Here is a 19,053-nt window from a genome sequence, read left to right as displayed (position 1 = left end):
CCAAAATGGTAGTTGGTGTAGAGTATAGTTAGGAATCAAGGTGATGACTTAGAGATAGGTCATTGCTTTTGTTCCACATGCTAACAATATGATGTCAGAGATGAATTATATTGTTAGGGATCAAAAATATGATCTTTGTTAGGATTTTTCTATGAATTCTAGGAAGATTAAGAGGTAATAAACTAGAGTCAAACAATAGAGGTTTGTTTTCGCATGATGAGAATTAACTCTCCACACCTTTCTATAAATCAATTTTTACTTTGTTTTAGTGTGCATGATTACGTAACCTTAAGAATCTAAAAAACAACAAAGTAATTTTAGTATAACTAATCATAAAATAAAAACTTACTCACTAATTTCCTAAGGAGCATAATAACAAGGTTGTAAGCTGTCCTAGACTTTAGGTTGGTTTGAATTCCTATTCGATCTAAACGCACGAAGATATGTAAGTAAGGACTTGAGTCTACACTGAACGGAGTAGAGAATCCAAATCTTTAGACCGCAAAATGTGAATATCAAATGGTGTTGCTACCATTCTAAAGAACCAAGGACCTGTGCTTGCAAACTGGAATTGCTCCAAGGGGAAACCCCCACTCTCATTCCTTTCCTTCATTTCATTTTGTTTTGTTTTTCTTCATTTTTTGTTTTGAAATTTTCCCGCATTTTGGTACTGATCCTAGATCGGATTTTTGGCTGCACTTACAGGAAACAAAAGTTAGGACATGGAGCCTAATCTATACACTGACCACCTCCTACTGGTCTTTTTCATCCTAGTAAAGGGCCTAAGTTTCTGAACCTGCAACAGCTACTTCAAAATTCCTTTTGGTATTCAGGACGTCCACGGTTTCAAACGACATTTCTTTTCTTTGGCGGACTTGCGGGAAGCTAACAGGTTTTAAAATTTTAATAGACTATTGTATGCTTCACATGTATTATATAATATGTTGTAGGTAATGGACTATTATTTATGTATTAGGTTAGAAATATGTATGAATCATGTAAATACTGTTAATATATATATATATATATATATATATATATATATATATATATATATATATATATATATGTTTGATAATTATATATTGCATCTTAATGTATATATATATATATTATGAATTGCATTTAATGTATATCTATATATATATATATATATATATATATATATATATATATATATATATATATATATATATATATATAAGTCGCATGTTTAGCATATATATTACCTTATGAGTGATTATTTGCATGTTGACATAGTAATTAGGGTGTGTTTTGTTTTATCTTATGAGTGATTATGTATAACTTATGAGTTATACATAGTAATTAGGGTGTGTTTCGGTATTTTGGTCATAACTTTGGCTACGGTTCTCTAAATCACGCGTGTGACCTCAATTCGGAAAGATCTCGACGGCGCGCACACTGTCACCACAAAGTTGGTGGTCATTTTCGAGGTCAAAATCCACTGTTTTTCCTTCCAAAATCATCATTTTAGAAAATTGTGTTGTTTAATAAGTTGATTTTGTCATGAAAGAGGAGAACATTCCAACAAGGGTTAAAATCCGCGTTGGGTAAGTTGTTTCTAAACCCTTCAGGGTGAAGCTGCTCTCTATATGACATTCGCAATCTCACTGAGTATTGACGAAATCAATTTATTATGCAAAACACGAGTAGTATAAATTCCCCTGTTAACGTAGATATACATATACGTAATATATATTTGCCTCTTAGTCTACATATACGTATTACTGATGTGTATTTGCCTGTACGTATTGAAATATTTATTGATGATACAACCTTGCCTATAAGTATTTATATACGTATGAGTAGAGTATCTTCACATGCTACTGTATCTGGTAATGTATGAGTTAGTTATATTTGCATAAATATGAGTTAGTAGAGTATCTTCACATGATTGTACTTAAATTCTATACGTATGAGTTATATTTGCATGATTGTATTTTCTCCCTTGCATAAATTTTAACTATAAAAAAAATGGGGAGGAGGAAAAAAAATGGGGGGGGGGGCATAAATTTTAAATAATAATAATAATAATAATAATAATAATAATAATAATATGTAGTGGCTTTATCTCTTGCATAAATTTTAACTAAAAAAATAATTAAAATTAATAAAAATAAAAATAAAATAAATAAATAAATAATCCATAAATCTTAATCATATTCTAACGGTGTCTAGGAAACTTTAAAGATTGAGGTTACTTAATTAGAATCGTGTTTGCACGGAAATCCTCCCTCATATCTTTTTTGTGACCTGGCTGTTGCTTTATGCACACGTATTCCTAGCTTCACTGCTATATTTGCAGCAACTTAGGCCTACATTGTTCAATTCTAAATGTTTTAGAAAATAATAGAATTCAAGTAATAATAAGATCCTTTTGTACATCAGTTCTAATTTTATGTTTGTATGAGATTAAGGTCTGGTACTAATAAAGAATTTGAACATACTTATTGTAGGAGAAAGTACGATAAAGTTTTACGTAAGTTCTCACCTCAAAATAGTTCCTCATCTGTTAATAAAAATCATCAAGATCCCTTGTCGCCATTAACTTCATTTGTTATGGCTGACGAAACTCCACCAGCTGAGAAGCCCCTTTTGGACTTCTATACAGCATTACAAGAAGGAACTTCTTCCGGCATCAAACTCGAGGATATTGCCAGAGATTTTCGAATCCCGCCCAATGTTTTTAGTTTGTCACTTGTTTATAATGGTCTAGATCATGAAAAACCGTATAATCACCTCCGTAGGATTCAGCAAGTAGCCACAACATTTCACCATCCGGCCGTCTCTAAGGAACAACTTTTGCTTCGGTTGTTTCCTTTCACTTTAGTAGATAAAGCGTCAGTTTGGCTAGCAGGACAACAGCCACAATCCATAGAAACATGGAATAAACTTGTTCAAGCTTTCATGCTACAATTTTACACTTAGAAGAAAACTACTAAAATGCTTCAGAAAATCCAATTCTTTCGTCAAAATCCTCATGAATCATTTACAGAAGCATGGAGTCGACTTACGGATCTTCTTTTAGAATGTCTTCATCATCAGCTCGACACCGCTATCCTTGTTCGTTCATTCTTTAATGGACTATCCGATCATCAAAAAGAAACTCTTGATATAATGAACGGCGGTTGCTTCATGGACAAAGGAGCTACTGAAACATATACTTTTCTTGAAAAACAAGCAACAAAAGGTACACATTGGGGTAACACTGATTCTTTTAGGTCATCTAAGGATACTGTTACAAAAGTTACATCTATTTTTGAGGTAAAACCCGATCCCGAATTGAAAAATCTAATAGAATACCTCACTAAAAAAGTAGATGCTATTGCAGTTCAAATAAACGATCAACTCCCACAACAGGTCATGAACGTTAACACCTCCCTGTGTGTTCTTTGTCTCAGTCCAGACCATCCTGATGTTTATTGTCCCTTGTTATATGCCCCCCTACTCAAACATCGGAGGAGGCATGTGCATTCAACATTCCTAATGCACCTTGGAGACAACATCTGAATTTCGCTTGGCGCCCGAATAACCAACAGATGGCTCCTCCAGGTTTCGCAAATCCACCTGTTTGACAACCGTTAACTTTATTCCATACCAACGAAGAAATAATTAGCAATACCAACAAAGTCAAAATAAGTTTCAAAGTAATTCTAATAATAACTGATTAACACGCATTTTATTTCACATTTATTGGTTTTCTTGATTAATTAAGTCCGAGGTCCACAGTCCGAAGTCCGAAGTCCGAAGTCCAAAGACCAAAGTTCCAAGTCCAAAGTCCGTATAGTCGTACGTTTTCGTCAAGTTACCTTACTCACGTGGGTTTGGTAGGATAGGTCGAGTAAGGGATCGTCCAAACCTTAGGGCTCGGAAAAGGTTCACAACTGGAATTATAACTTTTGGTGAGTAGGATTTTTAGGTTTTTTTTAGTTGGTTTAATTAATTTTACAGTAATGCAATTAATGTAAATTACTACGGTGATTTTGATGTAGATAAACAAAGATGGAGAAACAGGGAGAAAGTTAATCATGTTAATGCAAGAATCATTTTTCAACAGTTTACTACCACATCACTACATCTCTAATTCGTCTCGTGTTCGGAGACGACGTCGAGTATTGATCCCTAGCACATGCCCACATTTCTAGGCCACATTGCACTAGCATAAGGAGTTTAACTAATATCTCATCTCTGGTATATTATTTCAGCTCCTGGCTCGATTTCACATCAGCTGGACAAATTGAAGAGTTGTCTAACACCAGAGAGTCGCGCACGAGACTGTTCTGGAGCATCAGCATTCCAAATTGGTACAGTCTCAGTCATTTTGGGACCGGATGTCTAATCTATGCCTAAATCCTAAGTAGTGATTCTAGAATATTAAAGAGTCAATCCGGATTTTCACACGAGCAGCATAACCCTCCCCGGGGGGGGATTAACTCATGGTCATAGAAGGAATAATAAAACTTGATGTATACATTAAGTAAATAAATGCAGGACATGAATTAAACTAGAAAAGAAATGACTGTTATTAAGGGTAAAATAACTTACAGTATTTAAAAGCCGCTTTGGAATGAAAATGACGTAATGTAAAATCTTGAAAAGAAAACGAACTAAAGCTAAGCGGATGCTAAAGCATGAAAATGCTTAAGGGGAAATAATGAAGGCGACCCCCTCATATATATAGGCGGATGTCTTGTGAAGCCTTAATTGAGTTTTGTTCGTTAGCTAATTGAATTGTTCAAAACTTTGAGAATCAAAGTTTTGTTTTCATCTGTTATAACTTTTGTCTTTTACTTATTAAGTTTTCGTCCTTTTATGTTTTGTTTTCGTCTTTTACACTACACCATAACTGGCTATTTGCAACGACAAAAAACCGTTGCTAATAATTTTCGCAACGCTTTTTAAGCGTTGCAAATATGGCGTGGGTAAAGCGTTGGGAATATTTGCAACGGTTAATTAGAAATTTCCAACAGTCAATAAGCGTTAGTAATATGTTAAAAATATTACCAACGGTTCTTAACCGTTGCAAAGTTGTTTGTTAATTTAAAAAAAATAATTTAAAAGTCATTTGTAAAGGTTATAAACCGTTGCTGATGGGTTGCTAATAAAAAAAAAATTAATTTCTCATATTTTGTAGCCACATTGCTTTATGTGCAAGCTTAATCAAGGCCAAAATTACAACTTTACAAGTCTGCAAAGTAAACTTCCGAATTGGAACAAAACCTTAAAAACAATAATTAGTTATAATAATAACAATTATGATACTAGTACTAATGGTCAACAAATAATGACCATACTTACATCAGCAATTAGAGGGCACAAAATATCTTCTTGGCCATATTGTTTACTAGCAACAACAACTTTCATGCGGAGAACAACTTCATCCTTGTTCCTTACATCCATAATCTCTGAACCTTCCTCTACCAACTCATCTAAAAGTTCAATTGCCTGAAAAATAAATATACAAAAAAGTCTCAATTCATACACTTTATCAAGATGAGTTCTTTCCAAATATAAATACAAACCTTAGCAATAGCTTTGGTGTATCCACTAATAATTTCACTCGGGTGCAATCCCGACCTGATAAGCTCCTCTACATTTTATAAAAGTTCCCCAGAAAATGATATCGTTAGATTAGCTCCATCACCAATTTCCTCATGCTATGCCTTTCCAGCTAACACTAATATCTTTGCTCCAATAGTCTCCTCCTGTGCAGGATAGTCTCCTCCTCCTGTGCAGCAGTTGTCACCACCAACATCCATGTTGCCAGATTGTATCCATCTTGTATCTTTGGGACTCCATTAACACTCTTGAAAAATAAAATCAAGTTGTTCAGTACAGTACAGAAGTCACGAGTGATAAAACCAAGAACTCAACAGGCAAGTTCCATGTGTCCTCACCTCAAAGTACTTAATTAGATGGCAAGAATTGCTGCCCCAATGGTCCAACATATATTTCTTCTCCTCCTCGTTTCATTAGGAAGAGCTGCAAGCATGTAGAAAGACTTAATACTTACCCACCTTTAGTTGTACAGATATATATGTCTGTGACTCAACCCTGTGTGCGGGTCGGGATCCGGAACTCGGTGACAATTGTCTTGGTGTGTCAAATTTGTCAATAATAACTAGTATATGTATGTCAATCTTTTGAGTCCTTGGAACCCCACCCTATCCGTCAAAATGTAATCGACACAACTGTCATTGACAATCTCATACCTCATCAAACGCCAAAAATGTCAATGCTAGGCTGGTGAATGGTGCACACCACGCTTCTTCCCCTGTGTCCACCGTGTTCCTCACGGTCTTCATCACAATAGCAGTACCTGCTCGCATCAAGTCCAGAGGTTGGTTCATCCATGAAAATTATGGAGGGATTGGCAACCAGCTCAATGCGCAATAGTAGCTGCCATTGTTGCTCGTTGAGAGCCCATTCACCTCCGTGCAACCCTACTAGTGCTCCCCCGAAAGTGATTTTAGTTCAACAAGTTCCATGACTTCCTCAATAAACATCTGCGACATTAGATTTCCGAAGTTAGATAATACCATGTATACCAAGAGCATAAGAAAGACACAATGAACCGAAAGCAACAAACCTTTCTAGTTGCTAAATCAACTCGAGAGGTAGCCGAAGCCATGCCAAATATACTAAGGACTCGTGAACCGTTACATTCAATTCGAGAGTGGATATTTGTCCGTTCACAAGAGTCTTGAAATTCGAGCAAAGGTTTCCCGGTTCTTTGGATAACCGATATGGTGATTGTTCCATCTATATATCCACCGGTTTTCCTTCTAGCCAACACGTCCCATCAATATGGTCTTACCCGCTCCATCGACACCCATTAGTGTTGTAAGGACTCGGCCTGAACGCACCACTTATGCCCTTCGTAAGCATAAGTCGATCTTCTTCTATACCTTGGACTTTCATCTCCTCGTAGCTTACTTTTATTAAATTTTTACTTTACAAACACGGAGAATACTGAATGAAGGTTCGCTTACTAAACCATAATTGGTACTTCACTTACCAATCGGCATGTCTACGTAATATTTAATATCTTCAAATGTGATGGAATGAGGTGTAAATGGGAGAACCATTCCTTTCTTTGCTCGACTACCTTCACCACTTGTGTCGGTTATAGCGGACCACTCGAATGAACAACGCTTGGTGTAATTTCATTACCAAATGGCAATCCAAGAGGTTAGATGAAAATTACGTGGTGGAAATAGCAAATGAAATACCAAAACGAGATTCAACTTACCAAAATTGTTTGATTGCTTCAAAGATCTCTTTCCTTTGGATGATAGTTCAACACCTTCAATTTCACGGTTCTATTCGCGATGCTTCTCTTTCGCCTTTAACTGCTTGTGATGTCCCAACTATTGACAATTAATCGAGGTAAGAAATCAGTATTGTTCATTGTCAAGAAAGTAAGGTATCAGTATTGTTAAGATATGCAAGGGACAGAGTGAAGATGATGTTAAAGAGTACAACGTATCCAACCAATGCTCTAGCACCAATCCAATTACCGGTTTGAACTTGTAAAGACTCCACGAGACTCGAACCCGGGACTCCCAAAGTTTTATTTTGACCGGGAAGAATCTATCAAAATCAAGAAAACCTCGACTTAGTTCTGACTAGAAAGTAGCTTACATTTAATTCATTTTAGTCCCGAGATTCTTACATGACTCCAACTATGCCCGAAAACTCATTCACGGCAATTGCATTCTCGACCGTGACGTCAAAGGTGAGCTCCAAAGAGCCCCAAATCCACCATTTCTTTATATCCACCGTTAGACGAAAAGAATATTTATGTCGGACATATTGCCGGGTAGACATTGTCTATTAAGATCACACCGAAACATACAACACAAATATTACGGCACCCTTGAGTGCTTTGGTGCATGTTGAGAACTCTAAGGAGTAAGGGCCGGGTAATAATGAATTGCATTAGCCACAGCTAGTAAGTAGTAACACGAGATAACATGTTCATGTAGCGAGGCAAATATAACATATAGGCATTTACTATGTACAAGAACTTCATCGACCTTTTAAACGAGTGGTTATATGGCCGGACAACACTATGGTGTCTTATCGACGAAGTGTTGCCACACGCTTATTTTTAATCACTTGAAAGTTGACTTTAAATTTTACCTCTCGACATAATATATCCACCAAGCGACAATACTACAAGCGGCACAAAAGATCCAAGTGTATTAGCTATAACCATCTCTCTAGACACTCCCTGAACTACCCGCATAGGCCCACAGCCATTTGATCAATTAACAGATGGTAGAAAGTAATGTCTCAACAACTGCAACAAGGCAATCCAAAGACGCCATTGAAAGCTAAAAAGAAGAGAACTCTAACCTCTGCTGAAACTTATGTCTCGTAACTTCGAAAATGAGACCATATAAAAATTTCATAACTTGAACAAGATGGATAGGTTTCTAAATCAAAGTTATCGAAATCAATAAAGTTACCTTTAGTGCACTTTTCACGGACTCAATGACTCAAACTCAACAAATCCAAAACGCAGAATCCCCTCCTGGCGAAAGTAACAACCAATAGAGAACCAAAACCCACATTAAAAAAAAAAATTGCAACCTATGATATGTTTGACAAATGTTAATTAAGGAATGAGGAGAGTATATATTAGTACTTCTGACTTGTATACCATTTGGTCTGATTTTCCCAAAAGTTTTGAACTCTTCCCTCGACTTCCGGTGACCAAGCATTTAAGGGCAAACTCTTTACATAGATAGAGTAGGTATAGAATGTTGCGGCTACAGATCCAATACCCAAATAAACAAATCTTAGAGATACCTGAACACATAATCAAGCACAATTCCTTTTAGTAAGCGCATCAATAAAACTCCAGTAGTATGGTTTGGAAAACTGATTATCATACTTTAGCCAGTTGCGAAGAGTCAACTCCTTTCTAGTTTCAACTACTTATTAGTTCAGCACGAAACAATAGTTAATAAACAAAATAAATAGAATATAATGAGTGAAAGCGAGAGAGTTAAAAAATGTGCACTGCGGAATTATATTCAATATATGTGTTGTGTGCTACCTGGTAAAAGTCTACAACTGTCATGGAAAATTATGGTGAAAGGTGCTACAATTCCGCCGTGGTTTCTCCCAGTGAGAGTGTGTGTGGTCAGAGAAAGATAAGGGTGGCTAGGGCAAAAGGAAAGTGAGGGAGATGGGGACGAAGTGGTGAGTGTTTCATTTGGAAACTCCATTAAGTGTAGCCAACAATCTAGCAAGGCATGTGAGAAAGTTCGATACCATCTCATTTCAAGGAAGAAGGAAAGCTTAAAAGCTTATCCAAGAAGATACAAAACAAAAATATTTCACTGCTTTCAAACACATGCACCAACACTCGACAGTATAACAAAATTCAGTGTCTTCCAATGGGATCATTCCAAAACTTGCATGATTAGACTTATTCTAGAACTGCATTTTAAGTTAATGAGAAACTGAATATATTTCCAAATATTCAGTGAAAATCTACAACAAAAAACTGGATAGGGGCACAAGTTAATGAGAGAAGCCTAAACAAAATTAACAAAAAACAAAAAAACAAAAAAGACAATCAGATATTTCACTAAACCAAACCAAAAAAAAAAGGAAAGAGAGACTCACAGTGAATGCATTTTCCACCAAATGAAATGCAGGCCCTTGCATACCAACAAGCTTATCAAAGGGCACATCTTCAGCACCATCAACATCATCCAAACCATCAAACATCTGTTCAACTTGTGCCTCAAGACGTGCTGCTTGCATTTCCAGCCTGGCAGCGACATTCTCTGCATTTCTTCTAATCATTTCACCAGCCCCAACAATACCTTGACCACCACCAATATTCTCAACGTCATCCATTCTATTTGCCACAACAGGTGGTCTTCTAGCAGCACGAGCACCGTCATCTCTCTCAACATCCTGACCACCATGATAAGTGCTCAAAAAGTGCTATTTAACCCTCGATTATGCCTCTTGTTTAGCCATCTTAGTGGACTAATAGTGTTTATAAGTTGTGTTTTAAGATTCTACAGGTAAAAAAGAGAGTTTTATAGAATATTAGAGAAAATAGGGTAAAAAGCGAAGCAATTCGAACATTAAGGATCACATGGGAGGCCCGTGGACAATCATGGAGAAGGCCAAGGAATTGGAGCTGTTAAAGATGCGACTTGGACCTATATTAAAGTCTATTTGGAAGCCCAAGGCCAAAGGATTCGTTGCTTGGACCAAAGCCCGCAAAAGAGGATAGAAGGATAGAGCAAAAGAGAGAAAATCGGCTTATGCGTCTGGGACGCATGGATCGAGCGTCCAGACGCATTGAATGAGTCTGGGACGCATAGATCGAGCGTCCAGACGCATTGCTTGAGTCTGAGACGCATGGATAATGAGTCCAGACGCATGGATCGACACTGTAGCCAATTCCTTCTCAGTTTTGGACATGAAGTTGGACTCTGAAAGAAGTCTATTTGTATTAGGAAATAAATGACGGTTTGGAATGCTTCTAGAACTCATTGTAACCCCTATAAATAGAGGACCTAAGTGCCTCATGTAATTTGCCAATTCACTTATATTCTTGTCTCGAAACTTGAGGCGCAGGAGACTAATAATAAAAGATCGGTTTTAACTAGTAGAGTCTTAATAAATTAGTCTTTCTAGTCTTATGTTCTTCAACTCTTCTTCTTCTCGTTCTTAGTGTTCTTCCTTCTTTATGGAAGGCTAATCTTCTCCTTCAAGGGAGGAGATGAAGCCCGATGTTTAAGGTTTAATGATTCTTCCGGTTCATGATGTTCTTCAATCAGGTTAGTTCTTTATGTTTTTAGTTATTAGTTCCATTGCCCACACCAGGGATGGAAGTATAGATTAAGGTTTTATTTATTACAATTGAATATCATGCTAGTTTAGGGTTTTATTTATTGCAATTGAATATTTGCTAATAATATGCTTTTATTTATTGCAATTGAATATAATGCTAGAATAGAGTTTTATTTATTGTAATTGAATATTATACTATTATTCTCTACTTTTCTTCTAATTGTGTAATGTTTTAGAGTAAAGGGAAGTATTCCTTGTGTTTGCCTTAGATGGTGATTCATTGAATAGCTGCCCAAGCTCACATAAAAGGAAAGAAGATACTAGTAACATGAACATAGGAACAACCTTAAGTAGAGTTAATTGTTTAACGATGTTTCACCCAAAAGGCATCGGCACTTTCGCTTCGATTGCCGATTGTAGTCTACTTGGAGAACAACATGAAGCAAAAGGTCATTTAATCAAAAGCATTGGTGGATTTGAATCTCTTGAATCTATCTCTCTCATATTCTCTCCCCTATTTCCAATTCTTAGTTTTAGTATAAGTTTAGTTAGTTAGTTTAGTTTAGTTTAGTTTAGCATTAGAATCTACAATATCTATAATCATAGTTTTTAATCCCTCAAACCCCTTTCCAATTCTGTCCTTCATATAAACATACACTTAAAAGTGGAATGATACCCTACTCATCCTTTACTTATTGAGGGATAGTTAGGTTTTGATACGCTTCTCTTTTGTTCAACGACTATACCATCTATATACACAAAAAGAGGTTGTGTCAATGGCGCCGCTGCCGTTTTAAGTTGTTTATGTTTAATGTTTTCTTTCAAGATTAGAATTTTGGATCTTGAGGTAATTTTAGCCGCATCATCCATCCTTTTAAGAAAGAAAGAAGCTTGAAGGACATCTCGAAGACAAGATCTACCATCCAGGTTAGTTGAATCTTCATTCTTTTTATTGCTTTCTTAGTATAGTTGCATCGTAGTTTAGTTTTATTGTTTTATAGTATAATTGCATTTAGGATCTTTTCAACAATTGAAGTTGTAAGCCAACACAGCGAAAAATCAAACTCTAGTGTTTCTTGTCTAAATCTTGACAAACGGACTATCGTGCGTGGGAAGTGGTACTTAAGCAATCCAAGTGATTCACCATAACCCTAAAGAGACGACTTTTAGACAACCAAGCGAGATACTAGCTGCAAAGCCCACCCAAGTGAAGGAAAGTAGTTTTGCATATTAATATAATTTAGAATAGTTGCATATTAGTTTAACCGCATTCAAGCATAGTAGGATAGTTTTCATCATCTTAGCATAGCAAGAATACTAGAGCGGGATTGATCTGATGGCCATACGCAATGATGGAGGTGTTTTGGACACCAATAATCCTGAAGCTATCCCACCCATGCAAGCCTGTGAAGGAAGAAGTTGAAATGATTTCTATTCGCCAATCATTGGAGACCCACCCAGCCAGTATTGTTTTTCCAAATTCGGTAACCAGTTTGAACTTAGAGCATCGATAATCTCTATGCTTCCAAAGTTCAATGGTTCGATAATGTTGACCATATGTTCACATGAACAAATTTCTATCGATCCTCGGAACTTTCAAGAACCGAATATCAAAGATGAGAGTATCAAGTTGATTCTTTTTCCGCTCTCACTAGAAGGTCAAAACATCCGAATGGTTAAGCGCACCTGACCCGATCAATTCAATAATAGACAACCGGAGAAGTTGAGAACAAAGTTTATGAACAAGTTCTACCCACCCCGAAAACGGATGCCATGCGACAAGCCATTAGCAATTTCAAAGGAAAAGTGGTCAAGAATATCATCAAAGCTGGGAGAAATTCAATAATCTGCTAGTCTCATGTCCACATCATGGATATGACAAGAGCATCTTGGCTCATTTTTCTATCGAGGACTCTCGATGATGAACAAGCAGATGATACAATCAATGCACAAAGGCAAGTTTACATCGATGGATGGAGAGGAAGCTTACAACTTTCTCGAAATTTAGGCTGAAGAAACACAATGAAGTGGACTACTAGCAACGAGGATGTCGCTAGCATGGAGGGGAGCCAAAGCAATTTGGCTACCAAGCACATGAACAAAAGCGGATCAAGAACTGGAAGTCTACATTGGCGGCTGGCCACCAACATTGAAACTCGAGTAAGAAATTTAATCGGTTCTCTATGAATCCTCCAAGATCAACAAGTCTCAAGCTAAATCTTTCCCAATCATGCAAGCTAGCCAATCTTGCGAAATCTGTTGGGACACTTCTCATACAACTCTAGAATGTCACGGTTACTATCAACATGCATCGGTTGGAGAGTACAATATAAACTCATTTTGGAGGCCCAACCAAGGTGGTAATAACTTTCAAGGTAATTATTGGAGACGAGAATCTTTGGACCCCGGGTTCTCAAGATCAAAGTTATATTCCACAGACAAGTCAAGTTTCACAGTTGGTTCCTCAACAACAATTATACTCTCAGCAGAATTCCAATACAAGTGGAGAGTTAGTGCCTGATCCTAGGAGAAATTATGCCACACCTGCCAACTTGGAGAATGAAATTACTTTGCTATCACGCGGAGAAAAATCAGAAGTTTGAAAGTGTTCTAGAGCTTATTGCCGCGATCTCATTTCAATCTCCGGCAATCTCGAGGAAAGTCAATGTTCTAGAATGGAGTCTCTAGAGGCTAAGGTCGACCAACTCACCACTGCTTTGTCTGTAAAGACACAAGCCACTCAACCTAGCTTATTGGAACCAATATTGAAGAGTGAAGATGTATGCCACATTGGGACAACTTCTAGTATGCTTGATCACCTCCATGATCATGTCATTTCGATTACTACTCGGATCGATTGAAGGTTGACAACAAGGTTGACTTACCTTCTCATGATGACATTGCTACTGAGCAATCGGTCAAGATTTCAAATGAAGTTCAAAAGGAAGTGGGAGAAATCCTTTCCACTCCCATTTGTCAAGATGACCAAGACAAGATATGCAAGAATGCCAAAGAGAAAGAAAGAGCAAACACATGCGTGTGTTTGTACCAAAACACCTTTTCCTATATTTTTTTGCTCAAAGCAAAAGGACAAGCAATTTTAGAGATGAAGGAAGCATTTGAGAAAGATCACATCAATATCCCTTTCTCAAAGTGATCAAGCGGTTGCCATCATATGCCAAATTCTTGAAGGATGCATGCAACATAAAGAGAAGTACTCATGTTCCAAAGCAAGCGTTTCTAGCTTGGACAAAAACAACATCTATTATCCATCGACAAGCTCGGTCAAGCTCAAAGATCCGGAAGTCCTACAATATCATGCAAGATAGGAGAAAAATTCACGGGTAATGCTCTTTTAGACCTTGGTGCTAGTGTTAATCTCTTGCCATATCATGTGTACCAAGCGTTGGGCCTGGAGAACCTAAAGCCTACAAAAGTCAAATTGAAGTTAGCTGACCGTTCTACCAAGATTCCCAGAGGCATAGTTGAGGATGTTCTTGTTCAAGTAGCCGATTTCTACTATCCAGTGGATTTCATTGTGATAGACACCCATGAAGCCTTTGATAAAATTCCAATTATTCTAGGCCGACCTTTCCTCGCTACTGCAAAAGCCTTGATAAATTGTCACAACGGTGAAATGAAGATCAACTTTGGTAAGATGTCCATGGACATAAATATCTTTCACCTGTTGCATAAGGATTGTGATGAAGCCGAAGGTGGAGAGGTGTACTTCCTTGATAGCATGATACAAGAATTCGTCCCATTCGAAGATACAATTGAAAGTGCTCAATCTACAAAAACTATGATGAACACGAGAACCACACCACAGGAGGCGTTGCTAGCCATGTTCTTGGAATCTCTGCAGAAAATTCAGAATTTAAGTGAAGCGAGAATGGAAAATTGTGAGAGAGTATCATACCTTGAGAAGATGAACTCTACATTTCGGGATGAACAAAAGACTTACGCTTGAGAAAAATCGGTTACTAGAAAATCAGCTTAGAAGTTTTGGAAAACAAACGAATCTAGAAACCGAAATGAGTCTTCTAAAACGAGAAAGTGAACCATATTGATAAGGAGAATTGCACCTTTGTTGAAGCTTCTTCTACACCATCATTGTCTGAACAAAGAGAAGTATGTGAACCGGTCCTCACCCCCTCGTAGTCGACCCGGACATCCATTATCATCAACGTGGGTGGTAAAGGGCACATCGGATACTATTGTCCTGTTAGAAAGAGAGATTTTCGTCAACCTTCTACACAGGGGAACCACAAGGCCTATCACACAATCATCAGACCTGAAATAGTTCAAGGTAGATAAGCAACTTCACCAACAATCTTTCCAACATATCAAGGAGTATTTTTGATGACCCACAAAGTGAGACCTCCTCGTCCTCCAAACATTAAATTGATTTGGGTGAGAAAATCTGATCTCCTCACTCCAAATTGATAATGCATGATATATAGTCTTGAGAATCTGACTTTAAAAGACTCACATTCGTCTTGGGGATCTGACGTAAAAATTCGACATCAATGGTAACATCTTCCCTTTTTCTCATTCATTTCATTTACTTAATTTCTATACATTGAGGACAATGCATATGTTAAGTTGGGGGAGGGTGTACTTGAGAAATGAATTTCGAAATTAGTTTTCAAAACTAAAATATTTTTGTTTCTATATCGTGACATGAGAAAAATGAATTTTAATGATGAGTCCGGGATATAGATTCTATCTTTACTTAGTGTGAGTTTGATAGATAGTTGATATTATTGATTTCATTACCGCTTAGACTATTTATTATGCTCGGACATAGTTCTTATTGATAGAATTCTTTATCAAGGCACCACCATAATACTTGGTTAGTTTTGTGTACTTTTGCTAGAAGAGAGATTTAAACCCCTAGTAAACTGGAAGTAGAATTTTTAGACTTAGCCCGTGAGACTTGAGTGTTATACCCATTCTTTGGAGAGTTCTTACGAAAAATCTGAGTCTTAGTGACTCAACATCTTTCAGTTCTTTATGTCATTGTAATATAGTCTCATTATTCGTTGATTTGGTTAATCACGAAGTGACATCAACTGGGAGATAGCCATTAGGTCTTGTAGTCTATTCAAACAGTATCATCTTGATAAGTCAAGTAGTGAACCCATTCAGCCTTTATCCCACCTAGTAGGACCATCATGTTAAACCCTTTTACGCCTTATAATAAGACATTTTCTTTCATAAAACCCTCTACCCTTTACCCAACTCCACACAAGGAGTATAGCCAAAATCTTTATCATCCATACCCATATGTTTACGAGAATACAAGGGGGCACAAGGAGGAAGAAAGACCACAAAAGGAAGATTACAAGGAAATACCGAGGAGAGATACAATGAATCCCATCATTACGTTCAAAGTGAAAGAAGCTAGTGAAAAACAAACATATCCATTACTAATCAAGGATATACCAGAGCTTTAAAAAAAAAAAAAAAAGTTGAAACGTAATGGATGGAAAAGGGTAAGACAAAGGAAGAATTTTCTGCTGTCTGAGAATTTGAAAAAATCTTCCAAAGAAAAAAGCAAAACCCTTAGTGTTTTCGAAACAACCGTAGAATCCTTTTTTACCTTTCCTTCATAAACCAATACCCAAGCCAAGTTACAACCCATGACTTATCACTACAGTATGGTACGAAGTCTAGAATAGGTGAGAGGATGCTAAAGTGAAGGACCCGACACTTCATATGTGATTGACATTTTTTCCATGAGACTACTTTTATTCAGAAGTCTGTTTTTCAAGGAAGTATGTGGGATGTTCGTATGCATTATTCTTTTCCCCACATACATGAGGTAAAATAGTAGACCATCTTCTGAGAGATTCTTTTCTGAGAGTATGACCGGTGAGAATTGAAAGTCGAGATTATCTGTCTAAAGGTAAACTAGGGATTCCGTTTCTTGGATAGGAGAGTATAGGAGATTGACTAAGTACACACATAAGCCTTGATTGAGAATTTTGTCAATTTTTACTATCTCCCATCATAATCTATGAGTCTTTGCAGCAATGTAGTTAGCAATGGAGACTGTCTATTGGAGTAAGCACTAAGTGGGTAAGGAATTTCTCTCTCTGAAAAATACTATCATTCTTGAACATGCTATTGATTGATTTTGTGGGTATATCACTTTGAAAACCCTCACGAGACTATAACTTCGTCCTTTTGGGGAACTTAAAGGTTTAAAGCCTTGTTGCATATGGTAAATGCAATCGCGATGCCTCTGCGAAAAGTGAGTTAGGATTTTATTTTTATTAGGATATGATTTTGATCACTTATCTATTTTTTATCTTATTTGCTAAGAGACTAGCAAAAGGCTAGTTGGGAGTTGTGATAAGTGCTCAAAAGTGCTATTTAACCCTCGATTATGCCTCTTGTTTAGCCATCTTAGTGGACTAATAGTGTTTATAAGTTGTGTTTTAAGATTCTACAGGTAAAAAGAGAGTTTTATAGAATATTAGAGAAAATAGGGTAAAACGAAGCAATTCGAGCATTAAGGATCACATGGGAGGCCCGTGGACAATCATGGAGAAGGCCAAGGAATTGGAGCTGTTAAAGATCGCGACTTGGACCTATATTAAAGTCTATTTGGAAGCCCAAGGCCAAAGGATTCGTTGCTTGGACCAAAGCCATAAAAGAGGATAGAAGGATGAGCAAAAGAGAAAAATCGGCTTATCGTCGGGGCCATGGATCGAAAGGTCCGACGCACGCATTGAATGAGAGTCCAGGGGCGCGATAGATCGAGCGTCAAACGCATTGCTTGAGTCTGAGACATGGATAATGAGTCCAGGCATGGATCGACACTTCTTGTAGCCAATTCCTTCCGGTTTTGGACATGAAGTTGGACTCACGAAGAAGTCTATTTGTATTAGGAAATAAATGACGGTTTGGAATGCTTCTAGAACTCATTGTAACCCCTATAAATAGAGGACCTAAGTGCCTCATGTAATTTGCCAATTCACTTATATTCTTGTCTCCTTAACTTGAGGCAGAGGGAGACTAATAATAAAAAAGATCGGTTTTAACTAGTTTGAGTCTTAATAAATTAGTCTTTCTAGTCTTATGTTCTTCAACTCTTCTTCTTCTCGTTCTTAGTGTTCTTCCTTCTTTATGGAAGGCTAATCTTCTCCTTCAAGGGAGGAGATGAAGCCCGATGTTTAAGGTTTAATGATTCTTCCGGTTCATGATGTTCTTCAATCGGGTTAGTTCTTTATGTTTTTAGTTATTAGTTCCATTGCCCACCAGGGGATGGAAGTATAGATTAAGGTTTTTATTTATTACAATTGAATATCATGCTAGTTTAGGGTTTTATTTATTGCAATTGAATATTTGCTAATAATATGCTTTTATTTATTGCAATTGAATATAATGCTAGAATAGAGTTTTATTTATTGTAATTGAATATTATACTATTATTCTCTACTTTTCTTCTAATTGTGTAATGTTTTAGAGTAAGGGAAGTATTCCTTGTGTTTGCCTTAGATGGTGATTCATTGAATAGCTGCCCAAGCTCACATAAAAGGAAAGAAGATACTAGTAACATGAACATAGGAACAACCTTAAGTAGAGTTAATTGTTTAACGATGTTTCACCCAAAAAGGCATCGGCACTCGCTCGATTGCCCGATTGTAGTCTACTTGGAGAACAACATGAAGCAAAAGGTCATTTAATCAAAAGCATTGGTGGATTTGAATCTCTTGAATCTATCTCTCTCATATTCTCTCCCTATTTCCAATTCTTAGTTTTAGTATAAGTTTAGTTAGTTAGTTTAGTTTAGTTTAGTTTAGCATTAGAATCTACAATATCTATAATCATAGTTTTTAATCCCTCAAACCCCCTTTCCAGTCCTGTCCTTCATATAAACATACACTTAAAAGTGGAATGATACCCTACTCATCCTTTACTTATTGAGGGATAGTTAGGTTTTGATACGCTTCTCTTTTGTTCAACGACTATACCATCTATATACACAAAAAGAGGTTGTGTCACACCACCACCAATCTCCCTTAAATGTCTAAAATAATCCCTCAAAGAAGTAGCTCCAAAAAATATAAAAACAATACTAGCGTAAAGTAATATACATGACTCAAAACAATCTATGTGCCTCACTAAAACTCCCCGACAAATGACAACCTCCAAATCCAAAATGTAATAAACAGATTATAAGTAGCTAAA

General features: G+C 36.9%; 1 long non-coding RNA gene across 1 annotated transcript; it reads right to left on the bottom strand.

The window, feature by feature from the left end:
* Positions 1 to 5,196: 5,196 nt before the first annotated feature.
* LOC147490024 (uncharacterized) lies at positions 5,197 to 5,827 on the bottom strand. Its single transcript, XR_015203228.1, has 2 exons — positions 5,544 to 5,827; positions 5,197 to 5,466 (listed from the first exon to the last, which is right to left on the bottom strand). It is a non-coding gene; the product is annotated as an uncharacterized LOC147490024 (long non-coding RNA).
* Between the last annotated feature and the right edge of the window lie 13,226 nt (positions 5,828 to 19,053).

Source organism: Coptis chinensis, chromosome 7 (genome assembly GCF_015680905.1).
Source record: "Coptis chinensis isolate HL-2020 chromosome 7, ASM1568090v1, whole genome shotgun sequence".
NCBI lineage: Eukaryota > Viridiplantae > Streptophyta > Magnoliopsida > Ranunculales > Ranunculaceae > Coptis > Coptis chinensis.
Note: the sequence above shows the minus strand (reverse complement) of the source record. Positions and strands in the feature narration are given on the sequence as shown.